The sequence below is a fragment of the Salmo salar genome, chromosome ssa15, assembly GCF_905237065.1.
Source record: "Salmo salar chromosome ssa15, Ssal_v3.1, whole genome shotgun sequence".
In the NCBI taxonomy this organism is placed as follows: Eukaryota; Metazoa; Chordata; class Actinopteri; order Salmoniformes; family Salmonidae; genus Salmo; species Salmo salar.
Window position 1 is genome coordinate 14,767,878 of NC_059456.1, and position 13,188 is coordinate 14,781,065.

A 13,188-nucleotide genomic window follows, 5' to 3' on the forward strand; every position below is an offset into this window, starting at 1 on the left:
GGTAATGTCGTGAATGCTTCAACCAGGCTATGTAGGGGCGGCAGGTAACCTAGTGGTTAGAGCGTTGGGCCAGTAACCGAAAGGCTGCTAGATTGAATCCCAGAGCTGACAAGGTAAAAATCTGTCCTTCTGCCCCTGAACAAGGCAGTTAACCCACTGTTCCTAGGCCGTCATTGTAAATAAGAATTTGTTCTTAACTGACTTGGCTAGTAAAATAAAGGTTAAATAGAGTGGTGTCTCATAATTATTAAGTTAATTAGAATGAATTGAGTGAAACTGTTAAAAACAATACTTTATGGCATATTGAATATATTGTTGTCCATATTGTTATGGAAACAGAACTGAATATTGTACATAATATTAGCATCAACAATATATATATATATACAAAATATATATATGACATTTAATTCAATTTCATATATATATTTAATTGTTTCCTATTTCATTAAATTGTTTTGTTCCATGTAATCTGTTGGTTCAACCATAATGCGTAATAAGCACCATCAACAGGGGAACATATTGGGTGTACGCTGATAAGCTGTAGAAAACAAATATCCATTCATAAGACCTGACCTGGCCTTCCCTGTGGCTCAGTTGGTAGAGCATGGTGTGTGCAACGCCAGGGTTGTGGGTTCGATTCCCACGGGGGGCCAGTACAAAAAAAAATGCATGAAATGAAATGTATGCATTCACTACTGTAAGTCGCTCTGGATAAGAGCGTCTGCTAAATGACGTAAATGTAAATAAGACTTGTTCATAAAAGACAGAATTGTTCATAAGAAGGGCCTGAGACCACAACACAATGCCACAGACGTCTCAAGTTTTGAGGGAGCGTGCAATTGGTATGCTGCATTACTGCAGGAATGTCCACCTGAGCTGTTGCCAGAGAATTTAATTTTAATTTCTCTACCATAAGCCGCCTCCAACATCTTTTGAGAGAATTTGGCAGTACGTCCAACCAGCCTCACAACCACAGACCATGAGTAGCCACACCAGCCCAGGACCTCCACATCCGACTTCTTCACCTCGCCTGAGACCAGCCACCTGGACAGCTGATGAAACTGTGGGTTTGCACAACCAAAGAATTTCTGCACAAACTGTCAGAAACCATCTCAGGGAAGCTCATCTGTGTGCTTGTTGTCCTCACCAGGGACTTGACCTGACTGCAGTTCAGTGTCGTAACTGACTTCAGTGGGCAAATGTTCACCTTCGATGGCTACTGGCACGCTGGAGGAAGTGTGCCCTTCACAGATGATTCCCTCTTTCAACTGGTTTGCTGATATCATCGTTGTGAACAGAGTGCCTCATGGTGGTGGTGTGGTTATGGTATGGACAGGCATAAGCTATGGACAACGAACACAATAGCATTTTATTGATGGCAATTTTAATGCACAGAGATATTGTGATGAGATCTTGAGTCGCATTGTCGTGCCATTCATCCCCCACCATCACCTCATGTTTCAGCATGATAATGCACGGCCCCATACCGCAAGGATCTGTACACAATTCCTGGAAGCTGAAAATGTCCCAGTTCTTCCATTGCCTGCATACTCACCAGACATGTCATCCATTGAGCACGTTTGCGATGCTCTGGATCGACGTGTACGACAGCATGTTCCAGTTCCCGCCAATATCCAGCAACTTCTCACAGCCATTGAAGAGGAGCATGACGACATTCCACAGACCCAATCAACAGCCTGATCAACTCTATGTGAAGGAGATGTGTCGCGATACATGAGGCAAATGGTGGTCACACCAGATACTGACTGGTTTTCTGATCCATGCCTCTACCTTTTTAAAGGTATCTGTGACCAACAGATGCATATCTGTATCCCCAGTCATGTGAAATCTATAGATTAGGACCTAATGAATTTATTTCAAATGACTGATTTCCTTATATGAACAGTAACTCAGTAAAATCTTTGTAATTGTTGAATGTTGCGTTCATATTTTTGTTCAGTGTACATCGCACAGTTCAGGCTTGATCCGATTTATCTCTAGAGAAACTCAGTGAGAAAATGGGCACTGAGTTTACAAAAAAAAAACGAAGGAAATGTAATTCAAATAATTGAACCGACATCCGTCAATTCATTTGAAAACCCGAAAAATAACCGAAATTTGGTTAATCGCTCAACACTAGCGACCAATGAACTTTGATTTGTAGACAGACACATTATTAACCCTAGCCTCTACTCTAACCCCTGACCCTGAGAATAAAGGTCATGTTTTTACTGTAATCAATTAATCATATGAGTGTATGGGCCATTTCTATGAATTGATTCATTAAATGTTGTACCCTGCTCAAATATCATATGGAAACGGTATATACAGGTCATATTCTTCATGGAAGATACATCCGAGTTATTCACCCATTAGCTGAGTTATCCACCCATTACCTGAGTTATCCGCCCATTATTTGAGTTATCCACCCATTACCTGAGTTATCCACCCATTATCTGAGTTATCCACCCATTATCCGAGTTATCCACCCATTACCTGAGTTATCCACCCATTACCTGAGTTATCCACCCATTACCTGAGTTATCCGCCCATTAACTGAGTTATCCACCCATTATCCGAGTTATCCACCCATTACCTGAGTTATCCGCCCATTATCTGAGTTATCCACCCATTATCTGAGTTATCCACCCATTATCCGAGTTATCCACCCATTATCTGAGTTATCCACCCATTATTTGAGTTATCCACCCATTACCTGAGTCATCCGCCCATTACCTGAGTTATCCACCCATTACCTGAGTTATCCGCCCATTATCTGAGTTATCCACCCATTATCTGAGTTATCCACCCATTATCTGAGTTATCCACCCATTACCTGAGTTATCCACCCATTACCTGAGTTATCCACCCATTACCTGAGTTATCCACCCATTATCTGAGTTATCCACCCATTACCTGAGTTAGAAAGGTGACTACAGAGAGTTGACAGGTCATATTGTGTTGTGAGGAAGACGACTAGAGAGTTGACAGGTCGTGGTGTGAGGAAGACGACTAGAGAGTTGACAGGTCGTGGTGTGGTGTGAGGAAGGCGACGGAGACATACAGGGGGTGCAGGGTTTACTTACAGCCCAACACTAACAAACCTGATTGAGCTAATCAAGGTATTGATGACTGGTTGATTAGTTGAATAGTGTGTTAGTACAGGGCTGGAACTGAAGCCTGTATCTTTTCAGCGGGAGTGAAGAATACGACACCGTGGGTCAATTCAGACGGTTACCCTGTTCCTGTAGTGAACTACTGTAGTCCAGAAGACGTGTTGAATCAGACAGGAGGGTATCCAGGAGAGAGAGTACATTTAGTATGAGCGAGAAAAGAGTTCTGAAAACACAACAGTTTATTTCATTAAAATATCATCGTCGTTGTCATGGTAACTAACAGACAAATGAACATTCAGGTTTAGTTTTTTTTTCATTTAACTCTTCTTTTTATATAAAAGTATACAACCCCACCCCAAACTCCACTCCCCGCCCTCCCACGGTGACCTCTCACCCCTGCAGACCCCAGAGGGCAACTGTGACACGGTACACACATCAGGTACTAGAGCTTTCACATATTAACATGTACAGACCCCTTCAGAAAGTATTCACACTCCATGACCTTTTTCTGCATTACAAAGTGGGATTAAAATAGATTTCACTGTCATTTTTTGGTCAACCATCTACACAAAATACTCTGTCAATGTCAAAGTGGTAGAAGAAAAAAAATTCTAACATTTATTACAAATGAATGAAAAATAAATCACTAATATATCTTAGATAAGTATTCACCCCACCCCTGAGTCAATACATGTTAGAATCACCTTTGTCAGCGATTATAGCTGTTGAGTCTTTTAGGGCACATCTCTAAGTGCTTTGCACACCTAAATTGTTCAATATTTGCCCAGTATTCTTTTAAAAAAAAGATTCTAGTTCTGTCAAGTTGGTTGTTGATCATTCTTAGACACACATTTTTTGAAGTCTTGCCATAGATTTCCAAGCCGATTTTAAGTCAAAACTGTATCTAGGCCACTCAGGAACATTCAATGTCATCTTGGTAAGCAACTCCAGTGTCTATTTGGCCTTGTGTTTTAGGTTATTGTCCTGCTGAAAGGTTAATTCATCTCACAGTGTCTGTTGGAAAGCAGACTGAGCCAGATTTTCCTCTAGGATTTTGCCTGTGCTTAGCTCCATTCCGTTTAGTTTTATCTTAAAAAACTCCCTAGTCCTTGCTGATGGCAAGCATACCCATAACATGATGCAGTCACCACCATGCTTGAAAATATGAAGAGTGGTACTCAGTGATGTGTTGTGTTTGTGGAAAATCCAGCACAATGCTTTATATTCAGAGCAAAAAAAATCTTTATTTGCCTCAATTTTTGCAATATTAAAAGAGCCTGGATGCAGGATCCATGTTTTGGAATATTTGTATTCTGTACTTTTCACTCTGTCCTTTAGGTTAGTATTGTGGAGTCAGTACAATATTGTTGATCCATCCTCAGTTTTCTCCTATCACAGCCATTAAACTCTGTAACTGTTTTAAAGTCACCATTGGCCTCATGGTGAAATCACTGAACAGTTTCCTTCCTCTCCGGCAACTGAGTTAGGACTTTTTGTATCTGTATCTTTGCATTGATACACCCTTAAAAGTCTAATTAATAACTTCACTGCTCAAAGGGATATTTTTTTTTACACATCTTCTAATAAGTTTGGAAAAACCTCCCTGGTCTTTGTGGTTGAATCTGTGTTTGAAATTCACTGCTCGACTGAGGGACCTTACAGATAGTTGTATGTGTGGAGTACAGAGATGAGGTAGTTACTCAAACATCATGTTAAACACTATTATTGCACACAGAGTGAGTCCATGTAAGTATTATGTGACTTGTTAAGGACATTGAATACTTATTGACTCAAGACATCAGCTTTTCATTTTTAATGAATTAGCAAAAAATGTCGAAAAAACTAAATTCCACTTTGACATTTATGAGGTGTGTGTAGATCAGGGACACAAAATGTGTGTAGATCAGGCTGTAACAACAAAATGTGGTAAAAGTCAAAGGGCGTGACTACTTTCTGAAGGCTCTGTATATACCACTGAGAGGACAGAGGGGTGTGTAGACTGACAGGGTATATACCACTGAGAGGAGAGGGGAAGGAACAGAGGGGTGTGTAGACTAACAGGGTATATACCACTGAGAGGAGAGGGGACAGAGGGGTGTGTAGACTGACAGGGTATATACCACTGAGAGGAGAGGGGACAGAGGGGTGTGTAGACTGACAGGGTATATACCACTGAGAGGAGAGGGGACAGAGGGGTGTGTAGACTGACAGGGTATATACCACTGAGAGGAGAGGGGACAGAGGGGTGTGTAGACTGACAGGGTATATACCACTGAGAGGAGAAGGGACAGATGGGTGTGTAGACTGACAGGGTATATACCACTGAGAGGAGAGGGGACAGATGGGTGTGTAGACTGACAGGGTATATACCACTGAGAGGACAGAGGGGTGTGTAGACTGACAGGGTATATAACACTGAGAGGAGAGGGGACAGAGGGGTGTGTAGACTGACAGGGTATATACCACTGAGAGGAGAGGGGACAGAGGGGTGTGTAGACTGACAGGGTATATACCACTGAGAGGAGAGGGGAAGGAACAGAGGGGTGTGTAGACTGACAGGGTATATACCACTGAGAGGAGAGGGGACAGAGGGGTGTGTAGACTGACAGGGTATATACCACTGAGAGGGGAAGGAACAGAGGGGTGTGTAGACTGACAGGGTATAGGAGACATTCATTAAGCCGTGATCTGGATCTCAGTGCCACAGGATTGATTTGGCGTTAAAAAAATTATCACAAAAACAAAACAATCATTTAAAAAAGTGACCAAAGTCACAGAAAAGTGTGTCAGAGAGAGAGAGAGAGAGAGAGAGAGAGAGAGAGAGAAAGAGAGAGAGAGAGAGCATACCTATTGAAATATCTATTCAAATTGGCTAAAACTAATTGAATGTGTCATTGAACCAATTGCACTTTATGGCAGTGAGATGTGTGGTCCACTTGCAAAACAAGATTTCACCAAATAGGACAAACACCCCATTGAAACCCTGCATGCAGAGATCTGTAAGATTCTCCTACATGTCCAGAGGAAAACTACAAACAACGCATGCAGGGCAGAATTAGGCCAATATACACTAATAATAAAAACTTAAAAAAGAGCAATTCAGTTTTGGAAACATCTAAAATACAGTGACCCCCTCTCATATCATTACCAAGCCCTGCAATACCAAGAGCTGAGCAAAGAAAATAGTCCCCTCATCCAGCTGGTCCTGGGGCTGAGTTCACAAACCTGTTCTACTAACACACTGAAGCCTCAGGACCCTCATCCAGCTGGTCCTGGGGCTGAGTTCACTAACCTGTTCTACTAACACACTGAAGCCTCAGGACCCTCATCCAGCTGGTCCTGGGGCTGAGTTCACTAACCTGTTCTACTAACACACTGCAGCCTCAGGACCCTCATCCAGCTGGTCCTGGGGCTGAGTTCTCTAACCTGTTCTACTAACACACTGAAGCCTCAGGACCAGAACATCCAATCAATCAGAATAAACTAAATTACACACAATAAAAACAAAACTAAATTGCTTATTGGGAAGCACAAGCACAAAGCAAAATGCAGTGCTATCTGGCCCTAAATCGACAGGACACCGTGGCTAAATATTTGACCATGGTTACTGATCAAAACCTTAGAAAAACCTTGACAACGTACAAGCTCAGTGAGCACAGCCTTGCCATTAAGAAGGGTAGACACAGGAAAACATGTAGAGGAAAGGGCTGCACCACAGCAGATAAAACACAGAGAGTGTCATTTCCCCAAATTGAAGGTTTCAAAGACCTCTCTGATGAGGACAGGCTACCCGTCCTGTTGGGGGAGGACGCAGAGAGCTGTGGGTTGGCAGCGCACTACATTACTGCCATAAGATGAGGGACAGAGTCTGACAGACCAATCAACCTGTTTAATGTTATTGTTCAATGTATTATTGGTTATTGTTCTTACTTCCTGTTGACAATATTGATCATTATTATTATTAATTATGTTAATATTGTACATCTCCAAAGTAAGCTTTGGCGATATGTACATTGCTACTTTATGCCAATGAAGCAAATTTAATTTAATTTAAAAATTGAGAGAGAGAGACTACACTGGACAGACAGACAGACTACACTGGACAGACAGGCAGACTACGTTGGACAGGACTGGGCTGGACAGACAGACTACGTTGGACAGGACTGGGCTGGACAGACAGACTACGTTGGACAGGACTGGGCTGGACAGACAGGCAGACTACGTTGGACAGGATTGGGCTGGACAGACAGGCAGACTACGCTGGACAGGACTGGGCTGGACAGACAGACGGACTGGGCTGGACAGACAGACAGACTGGGCTGGACAGACAGACAGACTACACTAGACATATAGACTAAACTAGACAGACAGACTGGGATGGACAGACAGACAGACTACACTAGACAGACAGGACTGGGCTGGACAGACAGACAGACTGGGGTGGACAGATATACAGACTACACTAGTGTAGTCTGTCTGTCTGTCTGGCCAGCCCAGTCCTGTCTAGTGTATTCTGTCTGTCTGTCCAGCCCAGTCTGTCTGTCCAGCCCAGTCCAGTCCTGTCTAGTGTAGTCAGTCTGTCTGTCCAGCCCAGTCCTGTCTAGTGTAGTCTGTCTGTCTGTCCAGCCCAGTCCTGTCTAGTGTAGTCTGTCTGTCCAGCCCATTCCTGTCTAGTGTAGTCTGACTGTCTGTCCAGCCCAGTCCTGTCTAGTGTATTCTGTCTGTCTGTCCAGCCCAGTCCTGTCTAGTGTAGTCAGTCTGTCTGTCAAGCCCAGTCCTGTCTTGTGTAGTCTGTCTGTCTGTTCAGCCCAGTCTGTCTGTCTGTCCAGCCCAGTCCTGTCTAGTGTAGTCTGTCTGTCCAGCCCAGTCCTGTCTAGTGTAGTCTGACTGTCTGTCCAGCCCAGTCCTGTCTAGTGTATTCTGTCTGTCTGTCCAGCCCAGTCTGTCTGTCCAGCCCAGTCCTGTCTAGTGTAGTCAGTCTGTCTGTCAAGCCCAGTCCTGTCTTGTGTAGTCTGTCTGTCTGTTCAGCCCAGTCTGTCTGTCCAGCCCAGTCCTGTCTAGTATAGTCTGTCTGTCTGTCCAGCCCAGTCCTGTCTAGTGTAGTCAGTCTGTCTGTCAAGCCCAGTCCTGTCTTGTGTAGTCTGTCTGTCTGTTCAGCCCAGTCTGTCTGTCTGTCCAGCCCAGTCCTGTCTAGTGTAGTCTGTCTGTCCAGCCCAGTCCTGTCTAGTGTAGTCTGACTGTCTGTCCAGCCCAGTCCTGTCTAGTGTATTCTGTCTGTCTGTCCAGCCCAGTCTGTCTGTCCAGCCCAGTCCTGTCTAGTGTAGTCAGTCTGTCTGTCAAGCCCAGTCCTGTCTTGTGTAGTCTGTCTGTCTGTTCAGCCCAGTCTGTCTGTCCAGCCCAGTACTGTCTAGTATAGTCTGTCTGTCTGTCCAGCCCAGTCCTGTCTAGTGTAGTCTGTCTGTCCAGCCCAGTCCTGTCTAGCTCCTCTAGAACTGATCAGTCTAGTCTAAACCAAAAGACAGGGCTCCTCCCAGCCCACCAATCAGCAGACAGACAGGGCTCCTCCCAGCCCACCAATCAGCAGACAGACAGGGCTCCTCCCAGCCCACCAATCAGCAGACAGACAGGGCTCCTCCCAGCTCACCAATCAGCAGACAGACAGGGCTCCTCCCAGCCCACCAATCAGCAGACAGACAGGGCTCCTCCCAGCCCACCAACCAGCAGACAGACAGTCTGCTCCTCCCAGCCCACCAATCAGCAGACAGACAGGGCTCCTCCCATCCCACCAATCAGCAGACAGACAGGGCTCCACCCAGCCCACCAATCAGCAGACAGACAGGGCTCCTCCCAGCCCACCAACCAGACAAGGCTCCTGTCCAGGGGTATCGTCGGACGGGGCCACAGTCTCCCCGGACCCCCACGTCTCAGCCTGCAGTGTCTATGTGCCGGGGGGCTAGGATCAGTCTTTTATATCTGGTATAATTCTCATGTCTTATCTGGTGTCCCGTGTTAATTGAAGTATGCTCCCTCTAATTCTCTCTCTCCCCCTCTCCTCCCGGAGGACCTGAGCCCTAGGACCATGACTCAGGACTACCTGGCCTGAAGACTCCTTGCTGTCCCCAGTCCAGCTGGTCGTGATGCTGCTCCAGTTTCAACTGTTCTGCCTGCAGCTATGGAACCCTGACCTGTTCACCGGACAACGTGCTACCTTGTCCCGGACCTGCTGTTTTCGACAGTATCTAGGAGAGAGAGAGGGTATCCAGGAGAGAGAAAGGGTATCCAGGAGAGAGATAATATCCAGGAGAGAGAAAGGGTATCCAGGAGAGAGAGATAGTATCCAGGAGAGAGAAAAGGTATCCAGGAGAGAGAAAGGGTATCCAGGAGAGGGAGATAGTATCCAGGAGAGAGATAGTATCCAGGAGAGAGAGAGTATCCAGGAGAGAGAGGGTATCCAGGAGAGAGAGAAAGTATCCAGGAGAAAGGGTATCCAGGAGAGAGAGAGAGAGTTTCCAGGAGAGAGAGAGTATCCAGGAGAGAGAGAGAGTATCCAGGAGATAGATAGTATCCAGGAGAGAGAGATAGTATCCAGGAGAGAGATAGTATCCAGGAGAGAGAGATAGTATCCAGGAGAGAGAGAGGGTATCCAGGAAAGAGAGAAGGTATCCAGGAGAGAGAAAGGGTATCCAGGAGAGAGAGAAGGTATCCAGGAGAGAGAAAGGGTATCCAGGAGAGAGAGAGGGTATCCAGGAGGGAGAGAGGGTATCCAGGAGAGAGAGAGGGTATCCAGGAGAGAGCGAGAGTATCCAGGAGAGAGAGAATATCCAGGAGAGGGATAGTATCCAGGAGAGAGAGATATTATCCAGGAGAGAGAGAGAGAGGGTATCCAGGAGAGAGAGAGGGTATCCAGGAGAGGGAGATAGTATCCAGGAGAGAGAAAGGGTATCCAGGAGAGAGAGATAGTATCCAGGAGAGGGAGATAGTATCCAGGAGAGAGAGAGAGGGTATACAGGAGAGAGAGATAGTATCCAGGAGAGAGAAAGGGTATCCAGGAGAGAGAGATAGTATCCGAGAGAGAGAGAGAGAGAGAGAGAGAGAGAGAGAGAGGGTATCCAGGAGAGAGAGATAGTATCCAGGAGAGAGATAGTATCCAGGAGAGAGATAGTATCCGAGAGAGAGATAGTATCCGAGAGAGAGAGAGAGAGAGAGGGTATCCAGGAGAGAGAGATAGTATCCAGGAGAGAGATAGTATCTGAGAGAGAGATAGTATCCGAGAGAGAGGGTATCCAGGAGAGAGAGAGCGAGAGTTTCCAAGGCACAATCAGAACAAACACGAAATCTAGGATCAGTTTCCAGTTCGCTTCAGTCCATTTAAATCTGGTTTGATCTGGTTCCATCTAGTTTGGATCCGGTTAGGAGTCCACCATCTCTCCACCGTGCGTTTCCATCTCCTCCTCCTCTCTCTTTTATTTCTGGAGCGTGCAGAGAGATAGAGGCTCTTCAACAGTTCAGTGAAATATGTTTCCTTGTCTCATATTAAGCACATGCTTCGCTGTAAAACCCAAAGCGGCCTTAAAACGGACCGGTGGGGAAAGCGCTCTACCTCCATTCGTTATTCCAGTGCATACAGATGTGTTTCCTGTTCCTGTTTCACCATGGGCCATTCTAAATCTCAACTCATTTATCATGTGAGTAAAGACAATATTAAATTGAGTTGTGATAATATGATGACTTGATGAGAGAACAGCTTTGTGCAGCCTGAGGCAAGGAACAGAGAAAGATTCTTTGTTTTATCTACTTTCTCAAATCATCAAAAGTCCCATCATGCAGCACATACATGTTTTGATTTCTAAGATATTCTAAGTTTTGTATCATTCACAACCTAAAGTTGCCATATAACTCTCATTCTAGTGTATCGGACCTGTCTCAAATGATCTCACAAGGGACTTATAAGCATATCTAGTCTGCTAAATGAACAAGCCTACAGTCTATATCATGGAGAATAGCCAGATAACATAGAGTATCTAGTCTGATAAATGAACAAGCCTACAGTCTATATCATAGCCAGATAACATACAGTATCTAGTCTGATAAATGAACAAGTCTACAGTCTATATCATAGCCAGATAACATACAGTATCTAGTCTGATAAATGAACAAGTCTACAGTCTATATAATAGCCAGATAACATACAGTATCTAGTCTGATAAATGAACAAGTCTACAGTCTATATCATAGCCAGATAACATACAGGATCTAGTCTGATAAATGAACAAGCCTACAGTCTATATCATAGCCAGATAACATACAGTATCTAGTCTGATAAATGAACAAGTCTACAGTCTATATCATAGCCAGATAACATACAGTATCTAGTCTGCTAAATGAACAAGTCTACAGTCTATATCATAGCCAGATAACATACAGAATCTAGTCTGATAAATGAACAAGTCTACAGTCTATATCATGGAGAATAGCCAGATAACATACAGTATCTAGTCTGATAAATGAACAAGTCTACAGTCTATATCATGGAGAATAGCCAGATAACATACAGTATCTAGTCTGATAAATGAACAAGTCTACAGTCTATATCATGGAGAATAGCCAGATAACATACAGTATCTAGTCTGATAAATGAACAAGTCTACAGTCTATATCATAGCCAGATAACATACAGTATCTAGTCTGATAAATGAACAAGTCTACAGTCTATATCATAGCCAGATAACATACAGTATCTAGTCTGATAAATGAACAAGCCTACAGTCTATATCATAGCCAGATAACATACAGGATCTAGTCTGCTAAATGAACAAGTCTACAGTCTATATCATAGCCAGATAACATACAGGATCTAGTCTGCTAAATGAACAAGTCTACAGTCTATATCATGGAGAATAGCCAGATAACATACACTATCTATAGCATGGAGATACAGTTGGACAACTCCTATTCTGTTCTTCTGAAATAAAATGTTCATGTCCTAATGTTTCTTTCGGACTATAATAAATACTGGCTTTATTGTGATGGTGTATATTACGTTTATTTATTAGACTTTTAAATGTAGATGTCCCGAAGGTTTTTATGCAGCTTGTATGTGGTGGCCTGATGATGCTAAAAGTATTTATGTTAATTACCGGTTAATTACCGTGAGACCGACAGTCTTTTTGCGTGACGATAACCGGTGGACAAAACGTCATGACCGCCAGCCACAACCTTAGGTAGGACTGCGTGTGATCACCCTTTACAAACAGACATTTTGAAATATCAACATTTAATTAGGTTTCATTCAAATGATACAAGCTGTCTAATCCCTCTCCGAACTGGACAACAGGGTTAAACACACCAAAAAAATTGCCTGGGTACCAGTCTGTTTGTGTCATCACGCCACTCCTTGCCTCTCAGTCATACCAAGGAGATGACGTGATAGCACAAACCAATCCGAGACCAGGCTAACAGCAACCTCTGTACCTTCAGCTGGACAACAATATCTGGCCTATAATACATCAACCATTGTCAAGAAATACACTCTGATATCAACTTCCATCAAACTGTATGACACCACTGGTTGTACACTAAACTACACATATCTCTCTCTCTCTCTCTCTCACACACACACACCACACACACACACACAACCACACCAACACACAGGTAAACGCCACAGATCTCTCTCTCTCTCTCACACACACACACACACCACACACACCCCCACACCAACCCACCCACCCACACACAGGTAAACCCCACAGAAAGGCACCAGATATTGCTAATGATGAGGACTGTCTTTCATACAGACACAACCTTCAATCAGCTCTCTCTCTCTCTCTCTGGATAGAGCCACCACACACTTCACTATGATACACACACTACCCATTTGGTGTTGTGTACACACCCTACCCATTTGGTGTTGTGTACACACCCTACCCATTTGGTGTTGTGTACACACCCTACCCATTTGGTGTTGTGTACACACCCTACCCATTTGGTGTTGTACACACTCCCTACCCATTTGGTGTTGTGGCACACACACATGCAAACATGAACACACATTGAGACGGCCAGAGAG